Raw genomic sequence first — 25,953 nt, forward strand, 5'->3', positions numbered from 1 at the left:
AGGAGATTGCCAGCGTCATTTGATTTCTGGTAGTGTTAACCATAGGCCCTTCCTGGGCTGGTGAAATTTAAAGTGCTGCTGCCATCTTCAGGAGTTCACCACTGTCATATTTGAGTATGGTTATAAGTAAGTTGGATACAGCCTTATAACCCTCTCCAGGAGTTCTGAATTGCAGCTACAAAACAGACACCCCAGGTTACTGCTAAAATAAGGGTAGTTCCTCCTAAAAGCTTAAGACAGTTACCTCGCAAGGCAGCTTTGGTGTATACGTTTAATGTTATGAAGTGGTAAATTTCTCCCTTTGAGAGGCAATACTAATTAAATTAAGATTTAGGGTCCAAAAAAAATCCTCAAATGTGACTGAGAAGTAAGCCAAGGCTTTAAAAAAAATGGGAAAGGGGTTAAGTTAGAGCAATTTGGAGGCACCTAGTGGCTCTGAAGGCAATCTAGTCAATCTCCCGGAGGACCATGTGATCAATTTCCACAGCCAACATTAAGTTTAGAGAACATTTGATAAAAAATGAATCTGTGGCTTTCCACTTTTACCTCATTTCTTGAGTGGTTTGTTCGTTAACTCTAAGCCTGTCTCTCTTCTCTGATTTCTTGAATTATGGCTTAATGTATATAAAAGTCCAAATTATCTAACAGTACTCTCAACAAAGTTCCACTTCCTTCCCAGAAATAATTTTACTTCACTGCATTGTGAAGAAAAATTAATTAAGCCCTAAAGCGAAAATAGGTCCATTACACTATCTTTCTTCATGATAGTTAGAGGTGTCCACAAACGGTACAGGAAGTCCGTGAGAACATGAATACCCCTGGTGGCTCTCAGGAGGGCAGTGGTCCAATCTTCAGGTCATGATATCACAATATTCTCTCCAAATACTCTTTTGAGACACTGAAGTTTTCATAGAGCTCACTTCACACTGTTTCTTTTTTGTTTATTCATCATTTTAAGCAATCTTAAGTTCTCATGGCAAGTTGGAATGTACCTTATAGAGTCCATTTTTGCTCTTGGTTTACATTATTAAAAGCAGAGAGAAAATCCCTTTCAATTCACCTTTAGAAAAATTTCACAACATTTTAGATATCCAAGTTCCCTTTCACCATAAATCTGCCAGTTAAAAAAATGTATACTGAAAGAAAGGATTATAATACATAGCTAGCACCACACTGGGTATGTCATCAGCATGACACTGCTGAAACTTTGCTGTATTTGGAAGACTGTCTATGTCTTCTGAAATCTTGCCTTGGAGTTATTCATTTCCTTGGCAAATACTTTCTAAAGGTGTATTAATATGCTAGGTATTCTGCTAGGTACTTTTTATATGTTTTCTGTTCATTCTTCACAATGACTCTGTGAAGATCATACACTCCCCTTTAGCATATGAGGAAACTGGGATACAGATAGTTAAAGCAACTTGCCTCTGGTGACTTAGAGTGAGAACCCGAGTGTGCCTTACTCTTATGCCTACACTGCTTGCACAACAGAATTGCCAAAGCCAGCAACATTCTGAGCAGTTTACTGCCTACTACAATTACGAAACAAGTCATTCAATGAACAGCTGACTCTTTGCTTCATTCAAGGCATTGTGAATTTTATTAATATAGCAGTAAGAGAGGAAAAAATAAGTCAGACCTAAAATTAGACTATAAAACAAGCAAACGTGATAAAAATGGAAAGTATGACTCAAAGCATATTGAGCTACCTATGCTCACTACCACCGGGGGCATTGCTGACTTACAAGTGGAAGGAGAACTAAGTAAACAGATTACACACCAGAGAAATCCCATACCCTTAAGATAATTTTGAACCCATCCACAATGCCACATAGAAAGAAAATGTTTAGGCAAAAACCTAAGACATACTGAAATACACCTCACCACAATTTGGCTTCTGGGCCGAGGTATAGATTACAATTTTTATTTCTACTTTACTTCCTATCCCTATTATACCTGACCATTTGAAATGGGAAAACAAATGCTCCTTTGCAAAATTTACCCCATCTTGTTTTATGTATGATGCTGTTACTATTTCTGGATCTCAGAGCCTATAGCCTAATTCAATGTTAGGGCAAATCTGGCCATGTTCAATTTCACTGCACTCACTGTTCTTTCTACAGAGCTCTAAATGGTCCCAGATGCAGACGTTAAATTGTGAAGCCACCATCTCAGCCCAGTGCCCTAAGAAGCCTCTGGTGCCACTACACAGCTGCTTACAGCTTAATGAACCACTGCTTAGTGTGCTGCTAAATGAGGTTGCAAAGAGCGAACCATTTCTAATGGCATCAGCCTTTCACTCGAGAAAAGGAGTTCTCATCACTTACCCGACTTCACCTGAAGGACAAAAATCCCCCTCCACCCCCCCTGCCCCAAAGACATTTGCATTTGGGGAAACTGGAAACTCTGTAAGGAGCAGATCTGACTCTGCCCGCTGATCTGACTTTCTGCTCTAGCACCCATCATTAGTAATAATGCTAAATTGGAAGGAGAGGCATTGGGGTCCTCGGGCAGAAAGTCAGCACAAAAGGCTGAATGTGAATTAGCCAGGATGGATGGGCCACACTTAATGCTGATAATGATGAAAACTTTATATTGCTCAAGTGCTTCTTGAGGAGCGCAGACAAATGCTACCCTGATTCAGCCTAAAAGCAGTGAAATCACTAGTCCTGTAATGACATTATACATATAAAAATGAAAAGTTGAGGAAATCATTTGGATATCTGTCTAGAGATGTACTTCATGTTCAAGGAGACCCTCTACCCTAGAACTGCCAGGGCCATTTATCTGAGCCCCTTAATGGAAACTGCCTCAGACATTAGGAGTGTTCATTTATCCTATCACCGCAAACTCAATAGGTCTTGAATATCATCTGCAGTATCCCCAGCCTCCTCCTAAGCTCACTTGGTACCTCAACTATCCCAGTGTCTCCAGCCTCAACAGCGGGCTCTCCCCCACCCTCTGCCTTGGCCCCAGAACTCAATGTCATCAAGTCTTCCTTAGGTCCATTTCAGCATCCTTCCATCTGCCTTCCCCTTGTCCGGATTCTCATCATTGCAGTTCTGATTCTACACTGACTTGACCCTAAGGGTAGCAGAACATGCCACCCCAAAATAGGCTACTTTGGTAAATTAATTATTTTGAACTGTAGGCATTTGAAAAACAGCAAATGCAGGGAGAGGCTTCCTCTGAACTCCCTTATCTGCCCAAAGTCAGATCCTCCAAAAGGATCTCACTTGTCATAAATCCCCTCCCCAGAAGTTTCATCAACCAGGCGAGATTAACTCTTATCACAGGAGAGGAGCCTAGAAGTCGACACCACACCCAGACACACTTTGTCACAAACTATCACACCTCCCCTCTGTTCTTCTAAAGTCCATTCACCTTTCTTAAAAACCATTTACTCTCCCCTTAAGGGGCCTATGTACCCCTCCTCTTTCTCTGTTAGGATGGTATTTAACCCTGAATTCTAAGCCACCTCGGAGAGTTACTCATTTTTCCCTGGGTATCTCCCATGTATACATGAGGGCTACATGTTAATAAATTTCCATTTGTTTTCTCTTGTTAATCTGTCTTTTACTAAAGAGATCTCAGCTAAGAACTCAGAAGGGTAGAGGGAAAATTATTTTCCTCCCCTGCAATGCATAATCAGTCTCCTGGCCTTCCAGCATCCTTCACAGATTAAATTTCCTAATGTGCCACACTCCCCCATTCAAACCCCCTCCGTGGCTCCCAAGTCTTCAGTCAAGTTCTGACTCCTCAGCATGGTAGTCAAGGCCCCCATGAGCATCCCAACATAGGGCTTCAACTACTTCTCTAAGCTCTCACGGCCCCAGACAGACCAGCCTCTCTTCCCAGCCTCGTTAACAGGCTCCATCCCATCATTTCCATCCCCTATTATTCAGGCCATTCTGCCTGCCTCTTCTCTCATAAAAATCCTACTTCTTTTCAAAGACTGAGCTTACAAGAGTCACCACCAGTAAGCCTCCCCAGTTAACCCGTCTGTGTTCTTTTCTTCTCAACAAGACTTCGTTATTTATAACTCTGTTTCCCAAAAGGATTTACAGCTAACTCCTGCAGAGATTGCTGACTACGCCACTCGACACTCGTTTACCACTTTCCATTATAATAGTAGTGAACACGTATAGTGCTTACTAATGCCTGGCTCTATATAGTGCTTTACATATATTAACCTATTTAAAACTCACAACAAACCTAGGAGGCAGGTACTATTATTTCTCCCTTTTACAGATCAGACACTGAACGCTCTCACAACCTGCCCAAGGTTGCCCAGCTAAACAACTGCAGAGCCAGGATTTTGACCCAGGGAGTCAAACTCCAAAACTATGTTCTAATAGTTAAACTTTTATTATTCATTAACTTTTTATCCCTGCTCTTACCTTTCCACGTAGTAGTCACTATGTCTCATGCCTCATCTTACCCCTTCCCATCATTAGTACAGAGGTTTGCACATAATTAGTTCTTTACAGTTGCTGATCTTATCTGCCTTAGATTAGTCTTAAATTCTTCCCGGAAAAAAAAAAAGGTGGATATAAGCAAATAAATTATGAAGTCTTTTACATGCCAGTCTCCCTGAAAATCTAGGACCAGACCTTATAAAGACTTTTATAATCTCCTTTGAATCACGAATGCGAATCACATAGTCTGAAAAATCTGACTTTCTAGAAGGTATGAATTCTAGTAACAAGGCATGTAAAGTGAAACCATTCCCCACCTCCCCCATACACACACCAATTTCCAATATAATGTTAAAAAGTATTTTCACAGGGAAAACAATTCCCAAGAAAATAATTCTCAAACGCATTAAATAAAAAAACCATTGTTGAAGAAGGTTTGGGGATGGTAGTCAATCTCTTGCAATATTATCCAAAAAGAAGTTTTTGCAGCATTTAGAATTTATTATTCGCAATATATAATCACCTATGAGGTCAAGAACCTTGTCTGATATCACATTTATATTGTCCAAGCACCTTGCATAGTGACTGACACATATTAGTTCTTTAAAAATTCTCTGAATTGATTTCTCCAACTTTGGGGTTTTCTTGCCACCACTGATTTATTTTCGTATCTTTCCCTGGAATATGTTAATTTCTCCCTAGCCTATGGATTCCCCTCCTCAACCTTTCCAGCTCCTGCAGCTTTGTTCTCTTTGCTCATCTTTTTCTGGGCCATTCCATTGCCTACTAGAGTTAGCCTGTAATATCATATTTGCCAGCAGGTGCTGCCATTTGCCGTAGGATTTGCTAATTTTCAAAATTCCCTAAATCTGAGACTCAAGATTTTGTAAAATAGTACAGTGCCTAATTTATCAACTTGGCAGGTGTGAAATGCTATAAAATCAGTTACTTAAAATGAGTGAAACTTGCAATGTGCTGCACAGTTTTAATGAGCAGAGCTCCACTGCTCCATTAAGACAACAGGAGACCACATTGAGAAAACAAGCAGCAAGAGTGTAGGTTAAGAGAATAGCAGGAAAACCTGCTTCTTGCCCACAAGATCCCAACGGGGACAATGTGTTCAACAATTGACTTTCTCCTTGACAACTAAAAAGGACTCATCTTAATGTCTTTCATATCTGTCCTTCCTCTCCATTTCCATACAAGGTCAGCTCTTTATTACCTCCTATAAAAATTTCTCCAGGGCTTCCCTGGTGGCGCAGTGGTTGAGAGTCCGCCTGCTGATGCAAGGGACACTGCAGGGGACACGGGTTCGTGCCCTGGTTCGGGAAGAACCGCCGCGGAGCAGCTAGGCCCGTGAGCCATGGCCGCTGGGCCTGCGCGTCCGGAGCCTGTGCTCCGCAACGGGAGAGGCCACGACAGTGAGAGGCCCGCGTACCGCAAGAAAAAAAAAAAAAAAATTACTCCAGTAGCCTTATGTCTTTGCTCCCTGCCCCCAGGTTCTTCCCACTCCAAACCATCCTGTGCATTGCTGGAATAATTTTCCTAAAATGATGCTTGCTTAAAAACCTTCAGTGATGCCCACAATCAAGGCAGCCCTCTTCAATGTGACACTCCAGACCCTATAATCCAGTCTCAGGTTACCTGTTCAATCTTACTTTCTATTATTCCCAGATTCTCCACTTTGACAAGGCAGGGGATTTTATTCTTCACCACAGATTAAGCTCATTCCCGTCTTAGTACCTTTGTGCCTGCTAATCCACACACCTGAAATGCCTTCCTTCTTAACTCCTTAGTCAATACTATGGCTATCGTAATTTCCCAGGAGTAACTAAATGCATGGACTATTGCTGGTTAACATTATTTCTTCTCCCAGCATCCCTGGGAACATCTGAAATGTAGGACAAGTACTCTCTGACAAAACAATATTAATGAAATACAATACTGTGTAACACTTATACAGAGTATTGAGTGAGCAGACAACACACAGATAATTCCTGAGGGACCTCAGTCAGCACAAGCCCTTCTACTTGCCCATTTTTGCATTCCCAGGTGAAATATGATTTTGAAGGAGCCTCCCCACCTTCTCAGGACTTACCTTCACTGCATGAGTGGAATCGTAGAGGTAACAGGAAGAACCCTCTGCTCCATTTAAGCTCCATCTTTCCTCTCTGCTGGCCCAACCCACATTTTCTTACTCTCCGGACTTCCTGAGAGTCACAGGCCACACCATGTTGTTTCCTACCCTACTACCCTGGACTTAAGACACACAAATCATGACATCCATTGGGATTGCCAGAAGGAGGGCCAGCTCCATAATGTTCCCCTTTTCAATATGTTCATAGGCTGACCAGAGTCACTTCCCAGCTCTAGTTAGTCCTCCAAGAGCCTCTCTACCCACCCAGTCAGCCTCCTCTATGATACATCCTTGATTTATTGTTTTTGGATGAAATATAGTCTATTTGGAATCAGAAATCAAAAGGTTTAGATTCAAGTTCTAGCTCTGCTACTATCTAACTGATGTATATGAACCTCTGTACCCTCAGAGGTAAAATGGAAATTATAACTTCCAAAAATTCATGAAATGAGCTCAAAGGGGATAATGTATATGAAGCACACTGAAAACTATAAAGCACCACACACAAGTACAATGTCAAGTATTTCTTCATTCACTTGGTAGCACTCACAAACATACAGTTCACCCCATGAAGAAGAGACAATATGAACAAAGCTAAGGCCCTGGCAGGAAGGAGGAGCTCCCTAGTTATTTTTTTCTTAGGACCATCATGCTATAGAAACAAGAATTTGTCCACCAGTTCCAACCGAATGTCATCTGAGCACAAATTTCTTATGAGAATGGAAGTACGGCAAATACAAGTGAGGGTTCCTAAAGTATGACCCTCTGTCAGTATTATTAATGCACAATGTAAGTCTCAGCCTTAGCAGAAGACAAATTAGTGGCCACCTATAAGGTACAATATAAAAAATTCTGGATAAGGTCCTGTTTCTTAGGGATTCTCCCCCCATTCTCCCATACCCCCCAAATTTCATCATTAGAGTTTCATTTATTCAACTTTTGGAGGGTTTTTAGTCTTCAAAAGTCCTTTATTAAGATTAGAAGATCTGTGAGCCCTTAAATCTCTTCTATCTCATACCTGAGTAGAGTTTAGCTGAAGGAAAGGAAGAGCAAAGTCATACAGGAATAGAAATCAGGAGGGGGAGCGAAGAGTGGAGGGCCTTGGAGGGTCACGAGAGGGTCAAAGAGGAGACCAGGAGGACCAACAACAAAGTCCACACTCACCCTAGTTTTGCCTTAGCCAGACCTTGTTAATATATGTTGTTTGCCTGATTTTCATTCTTTTTGTATCCAGCAGCTTACAATTAGCCTTGATGGCTGATGAAGCCCATACTCAAGCAAAAATGAAAAGAACATGTATTTTTTTTAAGGTGTTTTTTTTTTTTTTTTTTTGCGGTACACGGGCCTCTCACTGTTGTGGCCTCTCCCGTTGCAGAGCACAGGCTCCGGACGCGCAGGCTCAGCGGCCATGGCTCACGGGCCCAGCCGCTCTGGCGGCATGTGGGATCTTCCCGGACTGGGGCACGAACCCGTGTCCCCTGCATCGGCAGGCGGACTCTCAACCACTGTGCCACCAGGGAAGCCCTTTTTTTTAAGTTTTAAATGTATCTCTGGAGCTATCTTGGCACACACAGAGGCCAAAGAGGAGCAGGGGGGCTGTAGGCAAAAGGGGGACCTGCCTTGTGATTTGAGTCCAAAGCCGATGGGGCTTCCCACCAGCAGTCCTAGTTTGGCAGCGTGGCACTGGAGGCATACCTCGTTGGAAACGTATTGGAGCCCTGCTTAGCTGTGTCTGCTCCTCCTAACGTGCTTCCTTTTCTATCTACAGCATTTAGAAAGATGAGAGACAACGCTACGAAGAACACAAAGGCTTTTGCAAACCGTCTCTGGCTTCACATTCAAAGCTGTTGGTCTCAGGGTTGGATTTAGCAACTTGGCATTCACTTCATAGGACCACCCCTATTGGCGGCCATCTGGAGTCTTTTAGAGAATTTTTAAAGAGACACTGCTTGGAGAGCATTTTGCAGTGGAGGAAGCACTAATGTACAATCCAGGAAACCTGGTCTGAGGCCACCATCAGTAGCTAAGTGGCCTTGGGCAGTCCACTGCACTTCCTTGAACCTGTTTCTCCAGCAGTTCAGTGACTTGTCAATTCCTTGCAAGATTTAATAGTCTGGGGCCGAGGTCCCCAAAGTGTGGTCCCTGGAGGAGGAGCATCAGTACCACGTAGCAACTTAGCAGAAATGCACATTCTCAGCCCCCACCAAGGCCTCCTGAATCAGAAACTCTGGGAGGAGGGCCTGGCAATCTGTGTTTAAGAAACCCTCCAGGGAATTCTGACATCCAGTCAAATTGGAGAACCACTGCTGTTGCCAGTGTGCCTGGGCAACACTGATTTGCAGTTGGTTGAAAGTGTGCTGACTTCTGGCCACAGGAGGCACTCCCCTGCAAAAGATGGCTGACCAGGCAGCTGGAGAGCTCCAAATCAAAGTGTCAGGGATCCTGCGGAAGACCCTTCTGTCACTTCCCCAACCTCTCCTGTGGCCAAAGTTCCAGAAAACGCCAAGACTGTCTACAGAACAGATATATCTTCTGGGCCATGTTCTCACAGCACGTTTTTATAACATCAAAAGAAACAAGAGCAAAAGTGGTTTTAATGATGCTAACTTCTCTTGCAACTATTTTCATCTCTAGTCCCCATAGATACATGTCATTTAGTGCTGGGCAGGGAAAACAACTTCCTTCATTTTAGCTTTTTGTTTTTCCCCCTACTTTTTCTGACAGCTCTTGGCTTCCTCTAAGTTATCAGGGACAACTTGCAAGTGTTGTGCTGGGTCCCACCAGGGAACTGTGGTTTCCTAGCAACAGCCAGGGCCTGCTGGGCCATTCTGTGAGTCACCAGCTCCGGGCAGCTCCTGATAAGCCGTGCGGCTTGCAGAGGAACCCTCTGTGGACCCCACACTGGAGCCTGCCTCATAGAGTGATGGGATCTATAGAGAACAGACCATCGCTAGGACCTAAAGAGAGACATAAATAGAGCGCTCTTTAGGCTAAACTAAATGGATCCTGCTTCCTGATTATTCCATGATGTGTTGAAGAAGGAAAAGGGAGGAGGGAGGGAAGTAAGGGCAAAGGGAGAAAGAAAGGAAAGGAGGGAGGAAAGAAGAAATGTTTTCAACAAACATCCCCTGAACACCAGCAGTGTATACTTCAGCTACATACTGGAGATGCAAAATCAAATAAAGTGTAGTCCTTGACCTCAGGAAGCTTGTAGTCTAGTAGGGAAAACAGTTCAGTAAACTCAGTTTGCATTCCATCCTAATAGATGTCATACTCCAATTTCCATGGCAGAGTATAACTGCAGGGCTTCATGAGCCATAAGGCCTCTTTTAATTCTGTAATATTTTTATTTCCCTATAAAATCATCATTACCATTGAGATTTTTAAATGTCTGAGGATTAAGTCATACACAATATTGCTCTTACAATGTATTTAATCTCTGTATCTGTGGTTATATAACCTTTCTTATTCTTAATGCTGTGTATTTGGGTTCTTTCTCACTTTTTTGTGATAAGGTTTTCCAAGAGTTCGTCTCTTTTATTGATCTTTTTGAAATAGGCTCTTGGTAAATTTATCAATTTCACATTTCTTTCAAATGTATTGATTTCTGTTTTTGTTTTTATTGATTCCTTTCTCTTGCTTTCCTAAAGTTATATTTGTTTTTTGCCTTCTTGAGTTGGAGCCATAATTGAATCCATTTATCTTCATTTTTCTTGTGTATTAATAAAAGCACTTAAAGCTGTGACTATCTCTGATTTCAGGTTTGGCTGCTGCCATATGTCTTAATATGAGCTCTTGTTGAATGTCCTTATTTACTTTTGTCTGCTTGATCTAGCACAGGGATTAAAGTCCCCCTCTATGATTATGGTTCTTGTGGATTTCTCATATTTCTAAGAGGCTTTGATATATATATATTTGATGTACACGATTTAGCCCTTAAAGTTTCAATGATTCCTTCATCTTTGTTATGGATTGCACCTATTAGCAATGGGAAAAGGGAGAAAGAAATAGAAAAATGCTTCTTCATCTCATTTAATGGCCCAGGCCTTGAATTCTACATCATCTGATATTAATATTGTCACCCTTGATTTACTTTTATTGTCCATACTATTCTCTACTTTAACATAGAGGTGTGTCTTGTATTTTGACCAAGTGTACTTGGTCCTGGATCTGTTTTCCCTCCAATATATTCCTTGTGCTTCTCTTACTTAGCTCTGCATCATCGTGGGGTCCCTACAGACTGTCAGCTGGCTTCCCACTGGGTTTGGCCAATAGAAGAAATCTGTGATAGAAAAAAATAAGCAGGGGTATTCCTCTCCCCCTACCTCTTATGTGTTGTTTCTTCAATAGCTGCAGCTCCGCTCTGGCTCCAGCTCCTCCTGAATGAGCCTGTTCTGCCTTCTCCCTTGTCTTTCTAATACTGAGTAGATAATAGTTTCCTGAGGTTGCTAATCTCTGGGCTGCCTCACTGTCCCCCGTTTAGCTTCCGTACTCTTCAATCCTCTGTGTAACTGACTTCCTACATTAAACTCCCTTTGTGGTAAATATTCAGAGTGGCTTTTGTTTTCCTGAGTGAACCTTGATATACCCACCCTTTTTATTGTAATACGAAGATTTAACCTATTCATTTTTACAGCAAATACTGTGGGTTGACTTACTTAACATCAATCCCAAACCCCCTTTTCCTTGGCTTCTCTAATACAAAAGCTGCAAAACCAGAAACTAAACTCTCTTTCAGCAAGCAAGGCCATGTGATACAATGAGACATATATAGAAGTCTATCAGGAATTTTTGGAAAAGTCTTGCTTTCCAAATAAAGATATCACCCTTTCTTTCCCTAGGCCTTCTTCTTCCCGTCTGGACACTGGATTTGACGGCTAGAGCTTCAGCAGCCATTGTGAGACTATGAGGAAAAGACAACGAGAAACGCAGTGAACTGAGCCCTGAAACCCTTGAGCCACTCTTTAACCTACACCAGCAACCTCCAGACTTCCTGTTACATAAGGAAAAGAAAATGATTATTTGTTTAAACTACTAAGAGTAGGATTTTCTGTTATCCTCAGCAGAATGCAATTTCTAACTCAATATTTCCCAAAAGGACATAATTGGCACTGGGGGCTGGTCAATTCTTTTTCTATAGGGGCAGTCCTACAAATTGCATCCCTGGCCCCAGGTATTAAATGCCAGTAACACCACTGAAGTATTATGCAAATCAAAATCTCCCCCCATATGGGGATATACGTATGCATATAGCTGATTCACTTTGTTATACAGCAGAAACTAACACAACACTGTAAAGCAATTATACTCCAATAAAGATGTTAAAAAAAAAAATCTCCCCCCATACATTTCCAAATGCCTTTGAAAGGGATAGGGTTGTGCCCTTCCAAAAAAAACAATGTGTATACACAGCAAACACAGGAAGTTTTGTGTTTTTTAATATCATGTCAGAGTTACATGGACCCACGGCCTCCCTAAGAACTCATCAATCTCCTAAAAAAATTATTGTTGTAAGGACATAAGTTTAGATATTTATTACACTTTTGGGGGAGTATGAAAGTTTTTAAAAATAAAGAAAAGTACAAGAATAATATAACAAACACCCATGTATCCACTGTTCAGAATTAACAAATGTTAACATTCTGTCACTTTGCTTCAGATTTTTTTGAATAAAAGAAGCAAAATATTATAAAGTTGAAGTCCTTTATTTCAAACCACAGTCTCAAAACTCTCCTACCCTTCTTCCCCAGGGGTAATCACTAGCATGAGTTTGGTATGTTTCCACTTAGTTCTTGTTTCTTACTGTTAATCGCTGTCTTTGTAGGCAATTCATAGTAAAGTGGGTATGGCTTTGAGTGCTTCTTAAATGTGCATGAATCCTAGCATGGTATTCATACCATTCTGGAATTTGCTCTTTTTTCTTTTTAACTAACTAACTTTATGTTTTTGATATTTAGTTAAAGCACAAATGTAGTTCACTAATTTTAACTAATGTATATTATTCAATTGTGTGAATTAATCAAGTTCATTTATCTATTCCCCTTGTGATGGACATTTAGATTGTTTCCACTTCTTCACTATTACAAACAAGGACATCATTGGAGGAGTTCATGGGGAAGCACATTTACAAGAGTTTCTTTAAAGTGTATACTTAGAAATCAAGTAGCTGAGTACACACATCTTCAGTTTTGCTTCATATTGCCAAATTCTCCAAAGTTAGTACTAATTTAAAGTCCACCAAAAGATTAAGAGGGTTTCTGTTTCCCCATATGGTCACCAACATGTGGTATTGTCAGACATATTAATCTTTGGCAATCACATCGATGGATAAGAATTAATATGTCTTTGTTAAACAAAATTTGCATTTTCCTGATTACTAGTTAGATTGAGTATCTTTTGCGGGGAGGGAGGGGGCATTAGGCTTTCATTTTCTTCAAATTGCTGTAAATTGAATTTTTCCTTAATCTTTCTATCAGTCTTTTTATTATTGTTTCATGGCAGTTTTAAATTCTAATTGATTATAGAGATTTGGCAGACTTTTTATTCATTCATTAAGCACTTGCAATACGCCAGGCACTATTCTAAGCCTGGGAATAAAATAGTAAACAAATCAGACAAAACTTATATACTCACAGAGACTCTATTTCTCCCTCTTTCCTCCATACTCTCAGGTTTTTATCTGAATAATCTACCTTTTTAGATCATATTATTATCATTTTTCATATCTTTGCTATATTTTATAATGCTAACAGCAATCATTTATACACTAATACTAAATTTTATTGGTTTCATTTTTTGCAATAACTTCTGTGATGCTCTAGCTTCCTCCAGTTTGAATTATTTATTTTGATTTCTTTCTTGAATTGCTATAGGACTTCTTCAAGGAATTTTTCTCAGGAAAAGGAATATTTTATTAGTTCTTGAATGTGTGAGAATAGATTTCTCTATGCCCTCTCACACAGACCAAATAAGAAATTCTTGGGCAATAATGTTTCCTTCAAAATTCTATGTATGTTTTTCCTGTCGTCCAACAATTAGTATGGTGGGAAAGTAGTATGCTATGCTCTTTTTTCCCTTTTCCAGATAATCTGTTTTGCTTTGTTGTTTTTCCCTGAGTGCAGGAAGGGACCTGCATTGGGCTCTACCTTAGTGTAGGAGTCTATACACTAAGTTTACCTGATTCCTAGTAGGTCCTTTCAGTCTGAAGACGCAAATGTTTTATAAGTTTAGTTTTTTTCTATTATTTCTTTATTGTTACCATTTCTGTAGCTGCTCTCTCCTTTTGGTATTTTTATTATACCTAAGTTGGATCTGTTGGATTTATTCCCTGTACATGTTTCCTTTATATATGCATTATGGTTAAGTTTGTATTTTTTCCTCTGCGATCTAGGAGAGTTTCTCAACTTAATCGTCTAATTCATCAATTCAATTTACTGCAGGATTCAATTTTCTCTATGCTGCCTTTATTGAGAATTTTAAAGATTATATTGCTGATTTTATGGCAATATTTCCTAGCCTCAGATTGTTCCATTTTCATAAATACAGTGTCCTCTCTAATCTCGTACTGAAATATTAAAAGGAACTGGTGATTCACCTAAATTTTTTCTTCTTCTGATTTCTTGGAATAAGTTCATTTCAGAGGGGCTGTTTCCTTGGATTGCTCTGACTGGCCTCTCTTCTTCTACCCATGTTTTCTTTTGTTTTGCCTTTAGATCTTTGTATATGATACAAAACCTCTGAATGAAGCTCTCATTCTAGCATAATGCCTGGCACATAGTAAGTGCTCAACAAAAATTTGTTAACAAATGAATGTCTACATTTTTCCTGTTTGGGGATTTGAAAAGTGGCTTATCAGAAACTTTGCAGGTCTCTATTCAAACTGTTTCATTTCAGACAAAGAAGAAGGAAAATTTCATATTTTCATGGCTTTATTTTTATAAGATTGGCAGTCTAGTTTGTACACAGAAGTTAGGAAAAAGCGTGTGCAAGAAAGTTTGCCGGCTTAGCCCATTGTACTTAGGGGATGCTTTTCTATGTTTGTTGTGGTCCCCCAAGCCAGCCCCTTCTCTGAATGGCACAGCTTTCCTTAGTACCAAACTGCTGTGATGATGCCTCCATTTTACTTGACATGGCAGTTCATGGAAAGGATGGAGTCAAGGTCCAACTTCCCATGGTAATTTGTAGGGTTCAGATGTGTCCCACATTTACTTGAGTCCCTGCTGTCTGAGCCTGGAGATTATCTGAGGCTCTGCTAAGGGAATCTACCCACTTATTGTTCAGGTGTCTTTTCTTCATATACATTGGAGTCAGTACTCATCTAAATCCATTTTTTAAAGTCTTCAGTCAAGCTTGCATTAGTTTCCTAAGGCTGTCATAACAAATTGCCACAACCTGGATGACTTAAAACGGTAGAAATCTATTCTCTTACAGTTCTGGAGGCTGGAAGTCCAAAATTAAGATTTTGGCAAGGCCATGCTCCCTCACAAGGCTCTAGGGAAGAATCCTTCCTTACCACTCTCTAGCTTCTGGTGGTTGCCAGCAGTCCTTGGCGTTCCTTGGCTTACAACTGCACCACTCCAGTCTCTGCCTCGCTTGTTACATGGCCTTCATTCCTGTGTATCTGTTCCAAATATCTCTCTTCTTGTAAGTGCACCAATCATTGGATTAGAGCCCACCCTAATCCAGCACGACCCCATCTCGGTTTGATTACATCTATAAAGATCCTATTTTCAAATAAGGTCACATCACAGGAGCTGGGAGTTAAGACTTGAACATATTATTTTGGGGGACACAACCCACAACAAAGCTTTTAAAAATAATTCATAAAGTAAGAATGTTTCATTACTAAATAGTAAGACCCTAAATCAAGTTTTTTATGAACTATATCTTATAGAAATGTCTCTAAAGTTTCCGGCCTCCAGTTGCATCGTTTTCTGTTTTCTAGCTCTGCTGCAGATGTTTGCTAATATTTCTTGAGCCATTTCAAATGGAAATGGGGTGAAAAGAAGAAGAGTTAAATGTGTGGATTCAAATCACTATCTTAAGTGAAATAATGTTATTTCACCAACTTTATCAATATTCACTTAATGATAAATATTATATGGGATTAATAACGAGCACCAGGAGAAAAAAACAGTGCCATGGCTTTCAGCCATTAAAGAAATACGAATAAAATGATCGATGATGTCAAAAATCTCTGCCCTGAGATTTTACTGAACAACAGCTCAAGGCACACTGCTTCCCTCCACTGAAAAATAGTTTTCCCCCAGAGAACTTGCTTAGGTGCCTAACTTAGAAAATATCTAAGGGTGTTTCTCAAAATTTTTCTAATGTCAGTGAAAATGGAAAGATAATGTGGAGAGACATTTTCTCATTCTTCCTGCTGAAGGGGGGAAGGAGGCCCCAAGCACAGGTTGAACTTGGGGAGCAGTGTAGAGGGGGCAGCATGGATGAGGCAGGCAGCTGGAGGTGAGGAGAGACCAGGCACCTTGTCTGTTCCCACAACTGACCAGGCACTGTTCATGGACTAATTCCTTTAATCCTCACGTGAGCCTGCAAGACAAGTGGTATTAGTTCTGTTTTTACAGATGAGGGACTCAGGCTCAAAGGGATTAATTTCCCCATATGGTCATATAACAGTTAAGAGGCAGAAGCAGGGGGGAAGGGGTGGGTTGTTAAGACAGAAGTAAGTGCGGGGCTGAACAGTGAGGCAGGCACTTATCTTCTCTGAGCCTTAGTCAACTCATCTGCAAAATGGGACTAACACCCACCTTGATGGGGCTAAATGAGACAAAATATGTGATACCTGTTTCAGAAGAACATTAGTTCTCTTCTCCCACTTTTCCCAACCTAGAAGGGGAAATATCCCCAAGGGGATCCCGACCTGCCTAGCTTTGTTGTATGAATAACACTTTTTCCTTTCATTCTCAAAGTACTTCCACATGTATTATCCTAGTCAATTCTGGTTAGGAAAGTCTAACCCCCACTCCACTGCTCTGGCGGAGGAAGAAACAGTCTCAGAAGCATTGAGAAATCATCCCAAGGTCATAAGCTCCAGCTGGAACTGGGCTCCAGATCACCTGACTTCTGGTTACAGCTACACCTAATGGAGCAGTCCTGAAGCACCGCATTTGCTGAATTACAAAGTGCTGTAGCTGTACATCAAAGCCAAAAGCTATAACAAGCTGCTGTGACAGCAATTTTGGGTTGAGTTTCTATTGACCTGTTAGCTGTCCACCCTTACTGAGGCATCAGCTATCTCACCTATTCTGTGTACAGTGTGGGGCTTCAATAAAGAGCTAGGTGGGGACCATCCATCAGTGTCACCTGCTGTGTCTGGAGGCTCTCGAGGAGACAGGAGAGACGGGGGAGCAACACTGCCCACAGTCTGTGACCTGGGAAGCAGGCTCACGTAACATTTGAATTGCCACTCCACAGGGCCTCAGCCACCTAACGCCCCCTCTCAGATAGAGCCTTATCTAGGAGATAGAAATGAAGACCCCTGTCCCCTTAACCCCACAAGTAAAACAAAGAATAATCATAAATTATTATAAATAATGTGGAGTAAATCAATCATTATCTATCTGTCATTATTTAACTTCCACTCTCAGATTTCTGCAACCACTTAATCTCTCTCTCTCTCTCTCTCTCTCTCTCTCACACACACACACACACACACACACACACACACACGAGTCTAAATCAGGTTCAAGTTTGCTGGTGTACATTTATCTTGACTTTCACAGAAAACAAGGCAAATGTTAAATCCTTCTTCCCGTTTGGATCCAAATCAATAATTTTGGGGAGCCTTAATACTTAATACTCGGAGACAAGCTCCAGAGTAATGCTCAGTTAAAATGCTCCACAACCGGCCTCATTTCCATCACAGGATCTTAAGCTCCTGATTGTTAAACCTTCTGTGATGGGAATCCTTTGCTTACTATTCCCCTCATGTGCAGGCTGCATGATTAGCTGCTCAAACGTGAGCCATGCTTCCTGCCAAGGTGATCTCAGGCTACTGCACACATTACACAGACTTTGCATATCGGGGGAATAAATCTCAACGACCCTAAAATCCTTCCCTCATAATAGTTTTCTTTCCTATAACTGCATCTCTCTAAGGACTGTCTGGAGCTTTACAGCAACAAATAAGTTAATATAAGAGAGGAAGCAGATGGGCTTGACTGCATTCTGGGATTTTTATAAAGCAAGCTCATTTTGGAAAGTGTAAGTAAGGTTTCGTCTACAAATTCCCCAAAGGCATGAATGAAGAATGGGAATTTGGGTCCCAAAATAATAAGAAAGGACAATAATTATGGTATCAACCCACAAGTGGCCCGAGAATTCAGTCAGTAGCACTGAGGTTCCAAATGTGAATTCCATATAGTCACTAACTCACTTTATGATCTTACACATGTCAGTTAAAGCTCTACATTGAGTTGGAGTTTTCATTTGCAGCACAGGTTTGATATTACAAGTGTCTATTCAAAGTGAACATGCTACTTTTTACTAGCCACTAGAGATTTTTGTGCCTTTTCTTAAAGAAAAGCTTGAGGCTCAGTTTAATTTAAAAATAACAAATTGTCATCAACAGACCACTTCCATGACTCAGGACTATCGATCATAAAGGTGGTATGCTGAGGGTGAGGTGAGGGCTAGATAGGAAGGGAGAAATTCCAGAAATACCCAGACCACTCCTTCTTTTCTGAGAACTGCTCCATGGTGGGCTTCTGCATGACTGTGACCATTCTACTCCCACACACCACTGTCCATCCCCATCCTGAGACATGTTGAGCAGAGTAGGTATCTGACCTAAAGGGAACCCATCCTGAGACTGAAATGGAGTAACGGGATTCTATCTCCTAGAAATTTGGAATTAAAAGACAATGGGCCTCATCATACATTGCTGGTGGGAATGCAAAATGACGCACCCACTATGGAAAACAGTATGGCAGTTCCTCAAAAAGTTAACATGGAATTATCATATGACCTAGCCATTCTCCTCCTAGGTAGAGAATTGAAAATACGTTCCTGTAAAAACTTGTAAACGAATGTTCATAGCAGCATTATTGATAATAGCTAAAAAGTGGAAACAACTCAAATGTCCATCAGCTGATGGATAGATAAACAAAATGTGGTATTTCTGTATACTAGAATATTATTTAGCCATAAAAAATAATGAAGTATTCTTACAATGTTACAACATGGATGAACCTTAAAAACATTCTGCTAAGTGAAAGAAGCCAGACACAAAAGTTATATGTTATATGACTTCATTTACATGAAATGCCCAGAATAGGCAAAGCCAAAGAGACAGAAAGTAAATTAGTGGTTGCCAGAGAATGGGGGAGAGGGGATAGTTGGGACTAGAAGCTAAGAGATACAGGGTTTCTTTTGGGGTGAAGGAAATGTTCAGGAATTAGGTAGTGGTGACGGCTGGACAACATAATGAATATACTGAAGACCACAGAAGTGAACACTTTAAATGGTGACTCTTACATTATGTGAACTGTATCTCAATTTCTTAAAAATACTATCTTAAAAGTAAGCATTGAGATTAAGTCAGATAGGAATGGGCTGTGGACTGGAAAATTCCTATAACTCAGAGACTGAGGGTACCATTCATGGGCATCCATAATGAGCCAAATACAAGCTCAGCAGAGAAAGCTGGTCTGCAAGGGAAACAGAGAAGGAGCAGACATTCCAACAGCAGCAGAAACAAGGTGACTGGCAGCCCCTGGAGTGCGAAGCTCTCTGAGTCCTAGTGTGGATCCTTGTGAGACCCAGCTAAACATCCTGCCCTTGGGAGATACCCCTGTATCTACTTAATAGGTTCCCCACTTTTGCTCAAGCTTCTTTGAGAGGATTTCTGTTACTTGGAACCAAACAATCCCTGTCCAAGACCAGTACCAAGTAAATGACAATACAGTTAAAGCATTCATTCCCCTTCCCACCCCACCGAGATGTTAAAAGCACTTTCCAGGTTTCTCAGACACCCATATGAAAATAGAAATACCATCAAGTACAAAATACCCAATTCTACTTGAAGAAAGGAAAGCTCACTTTCGCTTGGTCAGCACACTTTCACACCACAGCTTCTGAGCCTGCGCTCTAGAGCCCGCGAGCCACAACCACTGACGCCCGCGCGCCTAGAGCCCGTGCTCCGCAACAAGAGAAGCCACCGCAATGAGAAGCCCGTTCACCGCAACGAGGAGTAGCCCCCGCTCGCCGCAACTAGAGAAAGCCCGCGTGCAGCAACAAAGACCCAACGCAGCCAAAAATAAATAAAAATAAAATAAATAAATTTTTTTAAAAAGGCTCGGAGACCCAAACATAGCAGGAGCTTAGAGAAACATATGTCTAACCCAAGGGCCAGGGGGCATGAAAGACAGCAAATACTGGTCTCACCTGACTCCTCAATTAGGGCTTGAAGGAAGCCCACCTTCAAGGTAGCTGCCAACTTCTCAGAGAACCCCTCTCAAGTTTTCTCCCTCCACCCTACCTACCCTGAGGGTATCTTTATTTCCCACTGAAGGGCTAAATGGTAAACATCAGGGAGGACACTCACTTAAGTATAGTAGAGAGGGTTGGGCCATTCCCATGTCTGTCTTTTTTTTGTTTTATTAATCACCTATATAAGATCTTAGCTTTTCTTCCGAAGTATAAAGTAACGTGATATAGGAGACAGGCTTGTTGAACACCCTTCCTAATAGCATCCATGAAAATTAACTTTCATTGATTTGCTATTAAAATTCTACATCAATAACTACTTTGTATAATGATTTACTCAGTAAGGCTGATTTTGAGTCATGAGCTGGCAGGTGCATAGGTGCATTTATAGCAGAAAATTCAATTCTTTTAAGGGTGCCAGGAGATGCCTAAACTCAGCATCACTATTCACCCCAAGGTTCCTGAAGATTGGAATCTCAACATCTTCCAGAGATGCAGCTTACAGAGACTAGGCTTGCAAAATCAGGATGTTGCCTGTGAGGTCATTGGACCTTGGCCTAAATCTAATTTGAATAATTACATTTCATTCCATCCTGAGTCAGTAGAGGCCCCTGATTAATAATCAGCATTTGCTACATGCCAGTGAAGGTTTGCTGCTATAAATAGACAGAGTTAACAATCTCATTAACTATAGGAACTGGCAAGATGAACATTTCATTCAGGGAGAAATATAGATGACAATATTTTTAAGGTCTGTGAGCACTGAGCTGTCCCTGACCCTAATCCATTAGCAGTTATTGCCAAAGATCACTCTGTTAACCCTCATTTTTAAAACCTCCTTCCAAAAGCTGTCACCTTTTCTTCCTGAGGGCAGGCATTTCAGTAATAAATATTCTGTAATGATACCATAGAACCTTGAGATGCGTAAGGATAAAACGTGATTGGAGAAGCATATGTCACTGTCATTCTAACACTTCTAACTCTGATAGTTCACAACCCTTAGACTTGCTGTCCTCAGTGACCAAGGCCCAACCTCTGGTTGCCAGGCCGGGACAATTCTGCCACTGCCTTTTTCACATCAGTGCTTGGCTCTCATGGAGTTTCTTTGATGCTTTCTTCTACCCAGTTGCAATGAAATAAAATCCAGTATAGGGCAAGCCTCCTGGGCCAAGAGTGTGTTCTGTTAAGTGATTTCTAATCTAAAGTTCACAATCCAACTTCCATCTGAGAGTATCTGAATTTGGTCTACTGTATAATTTAAATGAACATTTTGCCAACTGTAGGATTCCCGTCCTTTTGCTTTTCCTCTTTTTATTTCATTTGCAAAAATGTGTCTCCTTCCCTTGTCTTGCTCCCAAAAAAAGGATGCCTGAGTCCTAGAGTACCAAGCCAGATAAGCTGTGGCCTCACCATTAATCTCTGGTCTTTATAGAATTTTCTAAAGACAGGATCTTGGTTTTTCACACATTAACTAAATGCCTATATCACCCCAGTGGCTGTGAGCCCAGGGCCTGGGGTCCATCTTCACATTTGGCTGTAGACTATATTTCTCTCCTCTCTTATTATCAAACCTCTCTACTGAGTGGTGCATTAGCTGTTGCATTGGTCCTCTGCCTTCACTGCTGTGTCACATGCCACCAGTGGTGTCCTAATGACAAAACCTCATTTCCATGGCTCTGTGGAAGTATCTGCCACCACTGAGAACCTTTTGCATCCTTGTACTTCTCTCCTCCCTTGGTTCAACTAACATTCTTCTGATTTCCATTAACTCTGGTGATAGGGTTGCCAGATTTAGCAAACTACAGGATACCTAGTTAACTTTGATTTCAGATAAATATGCATGGAATGTATTTATACTAAACTGTTATTTGTTGGTTAACTAAAACTTGAATTTAACTGTGTGTCCTGTATTTTACCTGGCAACTCTACTTGGTGATGATATTTCTCTGCCTTTTTCCATCCAGGTTTTAGTCCTTGTTCCTATCATTTCCTTTATGTTCGCTTGCCCCTCTATGAATGTATCTATTCTACCAGGCTCAACCATCACATCCCTTCTAGATCACCTCTCTCCTTCCTCTGAACTCCTTACACATATCTGGCAATTTAATATGCTTCCCTGTCACATACATCTCTTCTGTTGTCTTAAACTATTATTTGAATCTTTCATGTGTTCATTATTTATTGCTTACATGATTTTAGATCCCTAGAGGTCAGAATTCTTCTTTGTATACCAAGGCCTGCAGCTTGGCTTCCACGGATGGGCTTGTCAACAAATGTATAAAATTCCCATCCTTTGGCTTCTATTCAAAAAATAACCCCTCACATTTTTATATTTACAATGCTGCCTGGAGATCCTACCACTATGTTTCCTCAGTCCTTTCACTCTCCCACCCTTCTGAGTGTTGCACCTCTTCATAATTCCAGCTCCTCTCCCTCCTTGCTCTTAGCTGATTGTCTTTCTTCCTGTATTGCTGGGATAATAGAGGCATTCAGAGAATACTTGCACAGGCTCTCACTTGTGTGACAAGCAACATACCGGTGTCTGTACCCATATATTATGCCTTCCCCCCTGTGACAATGACTCTGCTCCGTGCTCCTTTCCAAAGCTAACCTTTCCCTTGTTCAGTGGATCTCACCTCCCCCACTGACTCAAGGACATCACTGCAGCAATTCTCCTTTCTTTCCCTTGTACATTCAATGTTCTCCTTTCTAAGGGTTGTTACCATTAACTGGCACAAGTATTTCCCCTCTTAATAAGCAAACAGACAAACCAACCTCCCATTCCCTTGACAACAAATTACTCTCCAGCTACCACACTGTATTTCTGCCCCTTATACAGCAAAATTCCTCTAAAGGGCCTCTATTTTCTGTCTCTACTTCCTCTCCTACTATTTTCTTCTGAATCCACTGCAAGCAGGATTTGGTCCCACCTACACCTAAACTGATTTTGTCAAGGTTGCCTATTAATCACTTCCAAGTTGTCATAATAGGTGGAAACAACTGAGTCTCACCTAACTCAGGTGGTCAGCATTATGCGAGTTGAGTTCATTGCTTTAGCAATTGTCCCTCTCTCTTCTGTGTGATAAGTTTCCAAACATTCTTGAAACAGCATCTTCCCTAAGCTTCTACATCACTCCCTTTTGGTCTTCCTCCTTCCTCACTGGCTGTTCCTTCTCAATCTCTTCTGCCTATTATTTCTCATATTCCCGACCCCTGTAAGGAGGAATACCCCAGGACACAAGCTCTGAACATATTCTTTGTCTATATTCAACCCCTGAGGTGATCTCATCCAACCTCATAGATTTAAATACTTTCTATATGCTAACAATTCCCAAGGTTTTGTCTCTAAGGAGGACCTTTTCCCTAGCTTCAGACTCATATATCCTTTTGTGTACACAACAACTCTACTTGAAAGTCTACAATGAACCTCAAGTTAAAATGTCCAAAATTAAATTGGTCTCCCCACTCTTACCCCAAACCTACTTCTCTCATAGAATTCACCATCTTAATAACTTTTAAATCCATTCTTCCAGTCACGCAAATCAAAACCTTGGAGTCATCCCTGACACATCATTTTCTTCCACACCCCACGTCCAATCAATCATAAAATCCTGTCATGTTTACCCTCAAAACATATTCAGAATCTGACCACTCTCACTACCTCCACAAACTCTTGCCATTGATCTATGATGGTCACGTAATCCGGCCTCCCATAACATTCTGACCTCCAATCCACTCTTCTTCTAACTGAATTCCTTGCTGTTTTTTTGAAGATCCCAAGAAAACTCCTTGGAATCACATTTTTTTTTTTTTTTTTGCGGTACGCGGGCCTCTCACTGTTGTGGCCTCTCCCGTTGCGGAGCACAGCCTCCGGACGCGCAGGCTCAGCGGCCATGGCTCACGGGCCCAGCCGCTCCGCGGCATGTGGGATCCTCCTGGACCGGGGCACGAACCCGCGCCCCCTGCATCGGCAGGCGGACTCAACTGCTGCGCCACCAGGGAAGCCCTAGAATCGCTTTTTATTTGCTATTTCCTTGGCCTGAAATAGCCTTACCTAGATACCCATCACTTCCTTCACAGGTCTGCTCCAAAGTCACCTTATCAGAGAGCCCTTCCTGACTACTTTATGTAAATAACATCCTTCCTCCCCTCTCCCCAACCCCATAAGCCCTATCTCCACTATTCTGCTTAATTCTCTCTCTAAAAATGTCATGTCAAGATAGGAGTCTGTTTATTGTCTATCTCCCCCACTACAGTGTAAGCTCTACCCGAACAGGGACTTGGTCTATTTTGTCACTGCTGTATGTTTAGCACCTAGACCCATGCCTAGCACTTAGTAAACATTCCACAAATAATTTTGTGTACATGAATGAATTTTGTATACTCTATACTTTAATATAAGACCTTAAAAATAGTTATTTTACCAGCAAAATGAATTTATTTGAGAATAGTAGAGAATTACAATTCAGGACAAGCAAACTATGGCAAACCATAGGCAAGTCTGGAGAACAGAGGAGAGGGGAAAGGAAAGGAGGAAACTGAGGAGGGCTGTGATGGTGTTTCATTGGCTGCAGGCGGTGGGCAGCTTGTAGTTGATGGGTGGAAAGGAAATCGTTTTTCCTGCTGGCGTCTAGAAGTTGTGGTGAGTGATACGTGTGTGAGAGCTCCCCCTTCAGGGCTTCCTGACTGCAATTTAAATGAGGTTTCCTTTATTAATTTTCACAAATATATTAGCCTTCTCTCAGCTGAAATGTTTTAAAAGATTCACATGTTTAAGTGTCAGATAACAAAGGCTCATCCATTCCTTTATTCATTGAACAGATACATATTGAGCATTTACTATGGACCAAGTGTCTTCCTAAACACAAGACAGTGGAGCATATGGAGTGGAGACCAAAGTCCTGTCCTAGGATTTACCAGCTGCGTTGCCTTTGACAAGTAAACAGCTTCTCTAAATTCTGCATTAATCAGCAACATTAGATCAAGAAAACTATCCACCTTGTAGGGTGATTGGGAAAAACAAAGAAGGTAATGTTTTCACCTGGATGTGCTTTGCAAACATTTTAGGGCCATGTAAATCATTACTGATCCTCATCACAACTTTATGAAGCAAACTGGGCAGTACTTTTACAATAGTCCCATTTTTAAACTAATTTTTTAAAACTCATAAAGGTTAAGTGATTTTCCCCTAAATCAGAGCTAGTAAGTAGCAGAGTTAGAGCTACATCTCTGGTCTTCAAGCCTGTGTCCTAGCTCTATTTCCATGGAACTCTTCCTTCCATGCAGTTCAAATTATGTTGTATGGATTAATGGAATTATGTTTATGAAGTCCTTCAAATGTCTTTGGCAAAAGATCTAGAGAAGTATCTGTATTATTTTCCTAGGGCTGTGTGTGGTTAGGCCATTCAAGATGGCTGTTCTCTTGCTCTCTGTACATCCCCTGCACAACCAGTCCCTGCTTTACTCACATGACTATCCAATCCTCTTAATTATAACCTTAATTAGCCCCTGGTAACTAATAAGCCCATATAACATCAATTCCCCCCTATAAAAGGTAGCCTCGTTCTCCCTCGTTCGAGTAGTAAAGACAGTTGCTGTGTCCTTCTTGCCATCTCCTGCACACAGTGGGATGTCACTCCAGGACCTTGCTTCAGGTATGTAAGATTCCCCCAGTCCAATAAGTCACAGATGTCTCTGTCACTGACTCCCGGCTCTTTCTTCCGTCTTGAGGCTGAGCAACTGCAAGGCTTGCAGGCCTGCAGGGTGCAGCCCAACAGGCTGCCATAAGTAAGTATCACAAATTAGGTGACTTAAAACAACAGAAACGTATTCTATCACAGTTCTGGAGGCTAGAAGTCTGAAATCAAGGTGTTAGCAGGGCCATGCTCCTTCTGAAGGCCCTAGGTAAGACTCTTTGCTTGCCTTCTGCTAGCTTCTGGGGTTTGCCCA

The sequence above is a fragment of the Physeter macrocephalus genome, chromosome 11 (genome assembly GCF_002837175.3).
Source record: "Physeter macrocephalus isolate SW-GA chromosome 11, ASM283717v5, whole genome shotgun sequence".
Lineage (NCBI taxonomy): Eukaryota > Metazoa > Chordata > Mammalia > Artiodactyla > Physeteridae > Physeter > Physeter macrocephalus.